The 12202-nt window shown below is 48.0% G+C and overlaps 1 pseudogene; it reads left to right on the forward strand.

The window, feature by feature from the left end:
* Nucleotides 1-2708: 2708 nt before the first annotated feature.
* On the forward strand, nt 2709-7447 carry LOC101581672 (annotated as a pseudogene).
* The last annotated feature ends 4755 nt before the right edge of the window (nt 7448-12202 follow it).

Below are 12202 nucleotides of genomic sequence, written 5' to 3' on the forward strand. Positions count from 1 at the left end.
CTTCTCTTTGTCATTTTGTATACCTGTCTTCTGACCTTTGGTGTAGAGCTTAGATAGAGTTATTACCTTAGCACCAGGTCCGGATCTATGAAGTTCGGATTCCTCCAGGTGGGTGTTGTTTGGATCTGGCTGCTGTGCTCCACTTCTTTCTGCTGCAGGTGTTATAGTTGAACCCTTTGTGTCTCTCTGTCAAGATGTTCTATTCCTGAATCAGCTGGGTGGGTCTTGCCTCTAGCCTCTTTGCAGGGAGTTCTGCTGAAGGGTTCCGTGCTGGGCTTGCCAGGCCTGCACTCTGAGTCTGTTCAGGATCTGGCGGGCCCGGGTCATCTCACTCACTCGCCGGGCCTGCCCTCTGGGTCTTCAGCAAGCTTTTGAAACTAGCAGTTAATTGGTAGGATTCTCACCTTGACTAACTATATATGCTGATACCTGTGAACTAAGCAAGTTTACTGAAGATAGCAATGTGTAGTACTAGGGCCATGCTTGGAATTCCAATTATTGTGGCCTTCTAAACACACACTGCTTCTAATGTCATATCCATTACTACTATACTGTCTCTCACGTAAATGTTTGTTTTAGAAAGGGTAATGAGTGAAAATAACAGACAAGAAAAAAAATGTTCTAGGACTGTCCTGCTACAATGCTGTATATGGTTAGATTTCTAAAATTCTGTGTAAAAATATGCAATTCTTTATTTTGATTTTTTTTCTTTTTTTTCTTTACGGAACTGGTGATTGAACTCAGGCCCTTGTGCTTGCCAGGGAAGCAGTTATTCCACTGAGCCATTTCCCCAGCCCCTAACTTTTTTTTTTTTTTCGGAACTGGGGATTGAACTCACGCCCTTGCACTTGCCAGGCAAGCACTTATTCTACTGAGCTATCTCTCTGGCTTTTATTTTTAAAATATTTTTTATTCTTCATTTTATTCTTCACATTCCATAGGGATTTAAAGTTGAACATATCAGCACTTGATGGAAAATACCTGCTCCATGTCATGTCTAAGATGTTTGATATTCAGACAGATGGGGAAGCTAGGCCCAACTGCATATGCTAAATGGTAACAATATCATTTAGCTTCTCTTCTGGATGGTTAACAACTTAAGTTTCCATACAAAAAATTAGAGAAAAAGAAGGGTTACAAGGACAGCCAACATTTTGGTCCCAGCCATTCAAGGTCATTGAGGACTCAGGACATAAGTGAACCTGTACTGTAACATCCTGTAACTCAATGGTGTTCCAAATTTTCTTATCAAAGAGTTTATGGGGCCACAGAGGAAAGTGACCGATGATGTATAATGCACTTAAAAAGAGTCCTCTAGAGATAAAACATTCTCTCAGGCTTTCACAGAGAGCAAATTGGGGAAGCAATGGCCGTGACTCACCCACATGGCTGACACTGACAAAGGATCTGCAAACTGTGGTACAGGGTTTCAGAGTAAATCCTCAGTTGATTTGACAGACCTTGAGATATCCACAAGTTACATTTCTTGCTTTATAGGTCTTGCTTTGTCTTGGTTTAACCATGCATCAGAAATTATAAAAATGAGGTATAAAAATTAAAGCCATATTAACATGCTGAGCTGTAAAAGGCTCAAATCAACAATTTCTGACATTGTCAGTCCTACATATAACCCACTACTGTTATGGACTACTGGACTATATTGAATTATTTTGATGAATTCTCAGACCTACAATATTGGAATGGCAATGGAATACCCATCTCTGACAAAACTAAAAAAAAAAAAGGCTGGGGGGATATAACCAAAGGACGATTTTGTATCTGTAAATACAAAATAGTTATGATAGATATACACCTACTAACGCTTAATTGAACGAGAAGAAAGATTTGTACTAAGACATTGGACAGGATATCCTGTCTTCATCTTGTGCTATTAATAGCTGCTTCAAAGACAACAATATGCAGTATATTAATTATTGTAACTGTCCTACATATCTGTTTTGAAATAGTCCCATTGCTATTTGTTTCTTAATAAAATTTAAAAATATTTTTTAAAATTGATGAAGGGACTCCAAGACACTAGAAAAATGTAAAACAGAGCCAGTGGACATTTGCAAGATGCAGTATTCAATTCTATGAATATGCTGACTTCTTTCTTCTAGGAGAATCCCTGCCTCATTCCCCCCAACCACTGAGTTTTGCCAATGCCCTGAGTGCCGTCCAGCGCTGTGGGCATCTCTCATCCCTACCCCAACCTTGATGGAGCTTTCTACAGTCAGAGCTCAGTGCATCTCTACACTCATCCACCTGCACTGGGTGCCTGAGTCTTCCCTGACCCCTAGAACTGGAGGAGGATGGCCATAAAGAGGACAACCATGGCGTGCAGATGGCCAGTCTGAGGGAAGGATGAGCTCTATGGGAAGTAGGGGAAGTGGGATCAGCACTGGGTAACAATGCCCTGGAAGGGCCAGCTTTGAAGGGATCCAGGCCTGTTGACTGCTGTGTCCTGTTATCCCTGACATGAGGAGCACTCAGGAGTTCTCAGATAGAAGGGGAACTTGCAACCAGCCTGGAGCCCAGCCAGGTCTGCCCTGTGATGACACAGGCGGGCGACTGCAGAAGTCAGCTCTGCTTCCTGTGGGCCACCTGCTGTGGCCACCCTGTGAAGGGCAGGAACCAATCCCCTGCTGCACAGCTCTGTGTGTCAGGCCCGGTGGTGTCATCTATGCAAAGACTCACCTGGAGTCACCATGACCAGCAGCCACACGACACTTTTGCTGTTTATTGGTAAGAACTAAACGTGCAGAGCAGAGCCCAGAATCTGGAACCTCACTCCCAGACTCTGGCCCATCAGGAGACCAGGGGCTCTGGAAGCTCCGGGGAGGAGGAGACCTGCTCAGGCCCCAGGGAGAAGCTCTCACAGGGATCTCTCTTCTAGGGCTGAGCCTGGATCACAGGGCAGGAGTGCAGGCAGGTGAGTGCATTCCAAGCTACCCCTAGTCTCTCCTCTCCTGGGGCCACGGGGCCACTCCTGGGCAGTGGGGATGGAGCACAGCAGGTGTGGCCTGTGTTCTGAGGTCTAAAGGGCACTGGGGTTGAGAGATGAGATCTGAGGGGAGAAGGAGTTCCTAGGACCCAGTTGAGATTTCCCTGCAGGGACCCTCCCTAAGCCCAGGCTCTGTGCTGAGCCAGGCTCTGTGATACCATGGGGGGAACATGTGACCCTCTGGTGTGAGGGCGCCCTGGAGGCCCAGGAGTACCATCTCTACTGAGAGCACAGCCCAGAAATCTCAGACACAAAGACCTCTCCTCAGCCCAGGAGAAAGGCCAAGTTCTCCATCCCATCCATGAGAGAAGATCATGCAGGATAATATCGTTGTTACTATCGCAGCCCTGCAGGCTGGTCAAAGCCCAGTGAGTCCCTGGAGCTGGTGGTGACAGGTGAGAGAACACACATGGTCCCAGCCAAGGCTGTGCCCTCAGGAAAGTGTCTTTTCTCAGGGACGTCCCCTTCTCACAGTGCTGAGGACAGTGTGAGAGGTGTGAGTCCATTTCTCACACTGCCTCCTTCTCTTCTAGATTTTTATAGCAAACCCAGCCTCTCAGCCTTGGCTTGTCTTGTGTTGACATCAGGAGGGAATGTCACCCTCCAGTGTGGGTCACGGGAGGCATTTGACAAGGTTCATTCGGACTGAGGAAGCAGGGGACAAGCTCTCCTGGACACTGAAATCACAGAAAGACTCGAGAGGGCACTTCCAGGCCCTGTTCCCTGTGGGCCCTGTGACCCCCAGGCGGAGGTGGATATTCAGGTTCTGCGGCTACTACCAGCAAACTCCCCACATGTGGTCAGAGCCCAGTGCTGCCCTGGAGCTCCTGCTCTCAGGTAAGCAAGTCCTTTCTTTGAGCCAGTCATGGTGAAATTTCTAAATAAATGACAGGCCCCTTGTACAGAGAAACCCCAAGAGGAAGTTGGGTCAGAACATTTATACAGCTACAATCTTCAGTGTGACAGTCAGGGCGACCCACAAGGCAGGACAAAAGGGCAGGGAACAGCACCTCTGCCCGTTACCTCCTCCCCCCAAAACTGTTCAGGATGCCCTCCCTCCTGACCCAGTCAGGACCTGTTCTTGCCCCTGGACAGAGCCTGACTGTCCAGTGTGGCTCTGACCTCAGCTATGACAGACTCACATTCTCCAAGGAGGGGACAGGTGACCTTCCAAAAATCCTGGCTGGTAGGCCCAGCCTTGGCTTTTCCATGCTGATTTCTGTCTGGGAACTTAGAACAGGTCCCATGGGGGTTGCTACTGACACTATAGTGGACAGAGCCTTGCCTCTGAGTGGCTTACCCACCCCTGCAGCGACCACCTGGACATCCTGATCCCTGGTGAGTAGCCCAGGGCATGTCAGGGATGCAGAAACTTCATAGGCCTTGCTGGGGGAGCCAAGGAGCTAATGGTCAGTGTGAGGGTGGGGTGTCGTGCAGGAAGAGAGACAGAGAGACAGGGGAGGTCAGCAGGGCAGAGTCAGGGGATACAGGAACTGAGCATTCTCAGAGACTGCCCTGCTGAGGCCTCATGTCATTACTTTGGGACCACCTCTCATCACCCTCCTTCTCTCCAGGACAGCTCCCTGGCACACCCTCCCTCTCAGTGCAGCCAGGACCCACGGTGGCCTCAGGAAAGGATGTGACCCTGCTGTGTCAGTCACAGAGCCCAATGGACACTTTCCTTTTGTTCAAGGGCGGGGGACAGCTGATCCTCCCTTGTGTCTGAGATCAGTGTCCCGAGGTCAGCAGTCCCAGGCAGAATTCTCCATGGGAGTTGCGAGCTCAGCTCCTGGAGGTACTTACAGGTGCTATGGCTCTCAGAACTCCTCTCCACACCTGCTGACCCTGGAGCTCACAGTGTCGGGTGTGTTGTTTCTCACCCATGCATGACTGAGCTCAGGGTCCCTATGAATCCTCTCAGGGATGCTATGGGCTGGGTGGATGTGAGGGCACTGGGAGAACCAGGCAGAGGTGGACTCTCCCTGGGCCTGTTGTCATCACCCATCCTTCCTGTCTTGAATGTGCCTCAGGGCAGAGGCCCTAGCCCTAGGGAGAGGAGAGTCCAGCCTGGTGCACCCCAGTCCCACAACCCCTCAGGTCCTCAACCCAGGGTGACCTCATGCCCCACCCCTAGTGCCAAGCTACACAGCAGGAATGTCTTATGCTTGGTCCCTGTATCCTGTGTCCAGGATGCCTGGAGATGCTCAGCCCATCTCAATGTTGCTTCCAGTCTTGACTCTGCAGTTTTCCAGGGATAGTGATTTGGGAAAGGAAACTGGATCCCCAGGGCTCAGAATCTGGGCTACATGGGTTGTGTCACAGCTGAAGGAGATGGTGTGCAGCCTGGGGTGGACCAGCAGCTGAAGTGGGGTGCAGGGAGCCCAGCCCCTCACCTGCCCCCTCTGCCTAGGAAACCCTAAGGGTCAGCCCCTCCCTCCAGCGTCTGGACCCAAGCTTGGTGAGTGAGGGCACTGTTGGGAGTGGTCTGTGGCCAGAGCTGAGCTGTGGGGATGGTGCCCCCTCCTCTGGAGATGGAGACTTGGAGAAGTCCCTCCTGGCTGGGCCTCAGTGTCTCCAGGTGTAAAGGGAGGCTTGTTCTTGACCTTCAAGTTGCACTGATGCTTATCTTGCTGTGAGAGATCCTTCTCTCCCGGACAGCTCCCTGACACATCCTACCTGTCAGTGCAACCAGGACCAACAATGTCCTCAAAAGAGGATGTGATTCTGCTGTGTCATGCACAAAGCTTGATAGGCACTTTCCTTCTGTCCAAGGAGGGGGCAGCCGATCCCCCCACCCCTGCATCTGAGATCAGATTTCTGATGTCAGCAGTCCCAGGTAGAATCTTCCATTGGAGAATTCTGAGGATTCTGAGAATTCACAGGACAAGGCTCCCAGCGAAGCCTCCATGACCCCACAATGCAAGAGCTCTGTCCCTCTGTGCAGTGATGGTGACAGTGGGAATAGTACCAGACAGGGCAGCAGCTGTGATTATTGCCCTGCAGCTCAGGGAGCCCAGCTCTTGTGAAGAGAAGGAGGCTGGATGTCAGACTCCCTGCACTCAACCCCAGCCTGTCCCTTCATTGTTTTTCACTAAGGGACCAGGATTCCAACAACATTACACTATCCAGGTCCCCCTCATGACTCCGTGTCCCAGGGAGGGTATTGGTTTCTGACGTCTATGAACTCACATGATCGTTGTGTCCTTTCTTCACATGGGGCTGAGACCTCAGGATATGGGCAAGAGGGAGAGGTCCACAGGGAGCCTCTGCCTGTGGCGAAGGTAGTGCAGCATGAAGCTCCCTGACCAGGCTCCTATGAGATGTATCCCAGGACCTCAGCCAAAGAGGGATCACAGAAAGGCACAGATTGAAGCAGAGAAGTTGGGCTGGACTGATGGGTAGGGAATGGACCAGCACATGCTCCTGGTGCCCTCATATGATGGCCAGCACCTCTGCTGTCCCTCTGCCTCCAGAGCAGGCCTTACAACATGAGTGAAGACGCTTTCCCCAGACAGACAAGAGTGCAGTGCACGTGTGATTTGCAGGTTTCATGGCAGGGCCAGTCTCCACAAAAGCAGGGAAAGGACTTTAGGGAGCCTCATGGCTTCCCAGACCCTAAGCACTGGGTGAACACTACCTTAAGTCAATGGAGTGGAGGAGTCTGAGGTCCAGGCTTCAAGGAGACACCCTGTGGAGAGAGCAGACTCTAAATGTTCAGGGGCCGTGAAACCTGGCTCCTGGTCCCTGCACTGGAGGAGCAGGGAAGCCCTCCTTCACCAGAGTCAGCTCACATCCTTTGGTGGCCCTCACAGAGCAGAGGGTGGACAAAGGCTCAGTTATTTCTCAACTCAGAAAGCCTCACTCTCACGCATCCCGATCTCTGGTAGGTCACATACCGTTTGCTCATAATTGTGTCAGACACAAGGTTTGTATTCATGGAATATGGGGAGCCTGAACAATCCCATGATGGGCCTGAGGGAACTTGCCACAGGAGGAAGAGAGCTTGTTCAGGACCGCATAGAGCTATCTCAGTAGGAGGAGACACCAGATGTGGAGCTGAGGCACAGCTCGAGTCTCTCCAGCACTGCAGCTCCTGCTCCACGAACTTGGTACTCAGGAACCACTGACGCCATCAGCCCATCACAGATGCACTCAGAACCCAGACAGGAAAGGAGACTTCTCCATTATGGGCTGGACACCATGGCCCCAGGCCTGTCCAGGGCAGACAGGCTGCTGGGTGCATAGAACGGACCTTGAAATCTCTGCCACCTGTACTAAACTCTGTGACCTCTCTGTCCCACCTTAGGGCCACATACCCTGGACTACCCAGTGGAGAATCTCCTCCGGTTAGTGCTGGCTGGCCTGGTCCTCACCATCCTTGGGATCCTGCTACTTGAGGCTCAGAACAGCCATAGGAGGACTCAAGATGCTGCCAGGCCATAAAGACAGTGGACAGCAGTCATTGTTTGGAGTGCTGGAAGCTAAGGAACAACATGATAGTCTTAGGAGGTTCCAGCAAAAAAACATGGTGCAGAGCTGAACTTCTATTTAGGAACAGGAGGCCATTGTGGTTCCTGCACGGAAACTCAGCAGGCATCACACAGAGCTTGTCCTTCGGTTAGCCACAATGCTTCCCTCTGCCTCTCTGCAGGCTCTGCGCATAAACCCTGTGCCCTTCCCAGCTCTGTAGGCGAGACTGCGCCCCCAGTTTAGGTTTAGGTCTCGCTTTGCACTCTTTGTGCCCTGCTCCACTGTCAGGTGACATTTTCCATAACTGTAATTACAGCATTCCCCTGCGTGTATGAAAGAGGCTCTATCCTTTTGGCTGACAATCTGGAGTTTGTTCAAATAACAGAAAAAATGTGCGACAATTAGATTGAAGCAAGGAAAAAGCTAATACAAGAAGATGTCCTAATGATACAGGGAGAAAAGGTGGTCTCGGGTGGGTGACCTCCAAACCATACAGGGAACCTCCAAATGACATAGAGAAAAACAATCTCCCAACCTGACCTGCACGAGTTCGTGTTCTCTAAAACCAAAGAATGAATTTTAGGAACAAGCGAAGGTTATGAGCAGAATGTATTTATTGAGAGAAAGAAAGCTCCTGTCCAAGAGAGGGACAGGAGGGGGCCTGAGCGGGTAGTTCCCGGGAAGCTGTTTCTTCCAGGGACTTTTATAGTGTAAAACCTTGTGGGGCTAAGGTACAGAGAATGGGAACTGGCTTAGGTGGGCAGGAGGTGGGACAAAGCTATGGTCAACCAATGGGATTACAAGCACCATTGCTCAGGTAAAACTGATTAAATCCAGTATCAAATGGGAAAGCGAGTCACGTAGCAAGCAGGCATGAATATGGGATGGGTCTTTTCCTGTTGGGGCTTGGAATGCTGGACAGGGTCTCTTCCTGTTGGGGGTTGGAATGTGGGACAGGGTCTCTTTCTGTTGGGGGTTGGGCTAGTGACTCACTTGGGTCTTTCCAGGTGATTGATACCTATTTAGAATATCAATCCCAGGTGCTACTCGTTTAGCATTTGTTTGGCCTTTAGGTCTCTAGGTCTGGTTCACAGCAGGAGCACCCACCCCTCCCACAGTTGTAAGGCATCTCATCTTGTGTGCTGTTTCCTTCGAGGGCCGGGCCCTATCTGACTGCCTACAATATTTTTATCTAACTCGGCTTCCTGCAATACTAACACCCTTGATGGCCTGCGAGCCACATTAGCCATTATCAGATCATTTTTGTGAATTTGTCCCTGCAATAGAATAATGTGGGCTCCATATGCTGATCTTTCACAGGGTCTTCCTAAGTTGCTACACTAGCCAGGCTTGCTTTGAACTTAGAATCCTTGACTCAGTGTCCTACAGGGCTGGAATTTCAGATATTTGCCCCTACAACTGACTTGAAAAATCACTTTCTAAGGCAGCCCTGCTCTGTGGTGTTGATTGAGTGGTGTAATATTCCCTTCATGGCCAACTTCCCATGCCATTGTCCTGCCACTTACACAGAGTTCAGAGGGCTGCACGGAGCTGGTGTCTGTTCAGTGTCACCTCCCTGTTCACTGCTGGGGTCAGAGAAGTAGCTGACTTTAATATTAACCTGGAGTCACCCTTGCTGTCACCACATATTAGATACAGAAACTTCTTACTCTTTGGTCAAATGCTTTGGATTTTCTCCGTGGACTCTCCTGCCATCCTACACAGAGGCCCTTCTCTCTGTCCCTTCCCGCCCTGTGCTCCTCCCCTTTCCTGTGTGAGTACAGCAGCCAGGACACGCAGGCAGGGCTGGGGCAGGCTAGGTGAGGGCCATCTCACCTGCTGCCTCATCCATCTCGGGAAGTCTCTGCTTTCTCATGGTGAAGCATGCTGCTAGCTTCTCTCTTTTCTTCTAGCACTTGGAGTTGAACTAGGGCCATCACAGTGAGATATAACCCCACCCTTCTTACAGGTGTTTTGAGACAGGATCTCCCCAGGCAAGTGAGTTCTCAGGCTGGACTTGGACTTGAGGTCTTTCTGACTATAACTCCTCTGTGCTGTGATAATGATATGAACCATTGCACCAGGCTTTTTTGGTGTATGCTTAATCAAGTGGAGGAAGGTCTCATCTTTACATTATTTATTGATGTATTTACTTACTTTTTTTTGTGGAACTGGGGATTGAACTCAGGCCCTTGCGCTTGCCAGGGAAGCACTTATTCCACTGAGCCATCTCCCTGGCCCCTGTATTTACTTATTTATTTATTTATTTTCAAGGAAGGAAAGGTTTACTTAGCTCATAGTTTGCAGAGGATTCAGTCCGTATTCAGTTGGCTCCCATGCAGAGTAGCACTTGGAAAAGGCCAGCAACTCATGATGGCGGAAAAATAGCAAAGAGCAAAGTGAGGTGCAGCAGCTGTGGCAGCCAATAAGCCCGTCTTCCCACCTTATATTGTATGCAGAATACCAAGCACAGGATGGATGCATCACTCACACCCATAAGCCCAGCATTGGATCATGACTTAATTACAAACTCTGGAAGCTGCCCCAGTGAATTCATGAGGCTTTGGGTGGGCAACTAGACACAATCCAGAGCATTCCACTTCTAGCCCCTTAAAGACTCATGTACATCCCTTTATGCAAAAGACATTTTATTCGATCTCTAAGACTCGTCAAAGTCCTAACAGATTCAGCATCACTGAAGAGTCCAATTTCCAAGTCTCCTCTAAGAGCTAAGGCAGACTCTTAGTTGTGAGCCCCTGTACAAATGAAAAGTTAAAGAATTCCAATATGCTGTAGCACAAGATAAACATTCCCATTCCAAAAAGTACAAACAGGGAGAAGCAAAGCACAAAGAATTTTAGACCAAATCAGTTCCAAAATTAGCAAGGCAAACAGTCCTGTAGTTCCACGTTCACCATCCAAAGCAATCTGTGGCAAACTGAGCTCCATGTGGACCCACCTCGATGGCACTTTTGGCACTAGCTTCCATGGTATCTCTCACAGGCCAGTTTTACTCCTTTCTTTCAACTTTTCCTAGCTGATCCACATTCCTGACTTTTCTAAACTTCTAAGGTTTCCACTGCACATTAGGTTTCCCTTTGATTCAAATACTCTTTCACACACTGCTCCCAGGGACATACCGCCTGGCATCTCAGGCCTTCTGAAATCTAAGTGGAAGGCTTCTTAACCACAGAACTCTTGCATTCTGCATGTGCCTAAAATCAACACCTTGTGCATAATGCAAAGGTCTGCCACTAGCTGGAGCAGTGGCCAGGTATTCTTCTCTGTTTTCTGTAGGGGTTGAGTGCCTGGATTTCTGAGCACACTGAACATTTCTTTTTATTTTTCATTAAATTTATTGAGAAACAAATAGCAATGAGAGCTGCAAAACTGAAGAGTGGGACAGTTTCGATAATTAATACAATGTATATTGTTGTCTTTGTAGTAGTTATTCATAGCACAAGATGCAGACTTGATATCCTGTCCAAACATTATTACTACAGATCTTCTTTCTCATTGAATTAAGAAAAACTAGTTGTATCTTTATCCTAACTATTTTGTAGATACAGATATATATTTTTTTCACTACAAAATGTTCCTTCAGGGGCTGGTGAGATGGCTCAGTGGTCTAAAGCACCTACTTAGAACAAGCTTGGCAAAGCACGGGGACCACGGTTCAATCCCCCAGCACCACATGCCAGCCAGCACCGCCCCCTGGTGGGCTGAGCTGGCTACACACACACACACACACACACACACACACACACACACACAAATAAATAAAATTTGAAAAAAAATGTTCCTTCATTTATATCCCCTTTTTTGTTTAGTTTTGCCATAGAGGGGTATTCCATTACCATTCAAATATTGTAGGTATGTGAATTAAGAAAAATAATCCAATATAGTCCAGTAGTTCATAATAGTAATTGGTTATCCTCAGAACTGGCAATTGTCAGAAGTTGTTGACTTGAGACTTTTACAGCTCAGCATATTAATATGGTTTTATTTTTATACTTCATCTTTATACATTTCTGATGTATAGTTAAGACCAAGATAAAGCAAAACATATATAGCAAGAAAAGTAGCTTTTGTATTTGTCAAGGTCAGTCAAAGCCCCTTAGGATTTATCCTGAAACCCTGTACTGCAGTTTGTAGATCTTTTCTCAGTGTCAGCCATGTGGATGAGTCATGGCCATTGCTTGAACATTTGCTCTCTCTGAGAGACTGAGAGAATGTTTCTCTCCATGTGACTCTCCTTAGGCACACTCTACATCCACCAATCACTTTCCTCTGTGGCCCCATAATCTCCTTGATCAGAAAATTTGGGACACTAATGAGTTACAGGTTGCTACAGTACAGTTTCACTTATGTCCTGAATCCTCACTGACCTTGAAAAGCTAGGGCAAAAATGTTGGCTGTCCTTGCATCGCTTCATTTTCTCTAGTTTTTGGTCTGCAAACTTAAGATGCTAACTCACCAGAAGACAAGCTTAATGATATTATTACCCTGTAACATAGGCAGTTGAACTTAACTTCACTATCTGTCTGAATATCAAACAGCTTAGATATAACATAGAGCAGGTATTTTCCATTCAGTATTGATATGTCAAACTTTAAATCTATAAAGAATGTGAAGAAAAGAAAGAAAAATAAATTTAAAAATAGGAATAAACTATTTACCTAACTTATTTTTTTGTTAGCTAATGCTTTATTCTTTCAGAGTTTAAAT

Source organism: Octodon degus, unplaced genomic scaffold, assembly GCF_000260255.1.
Source record: "Octodon degus isolate 3935 unplaced genomic scaffold, OctDeg1.0 scaffold00387, whole genome shotgun sequence".
Taxonomy (NCBI): Eukaryota; Metazoa; Chordata; class Mammalia; order Rodentia; family Octodontidae; genus Octodon; species Octodon degus.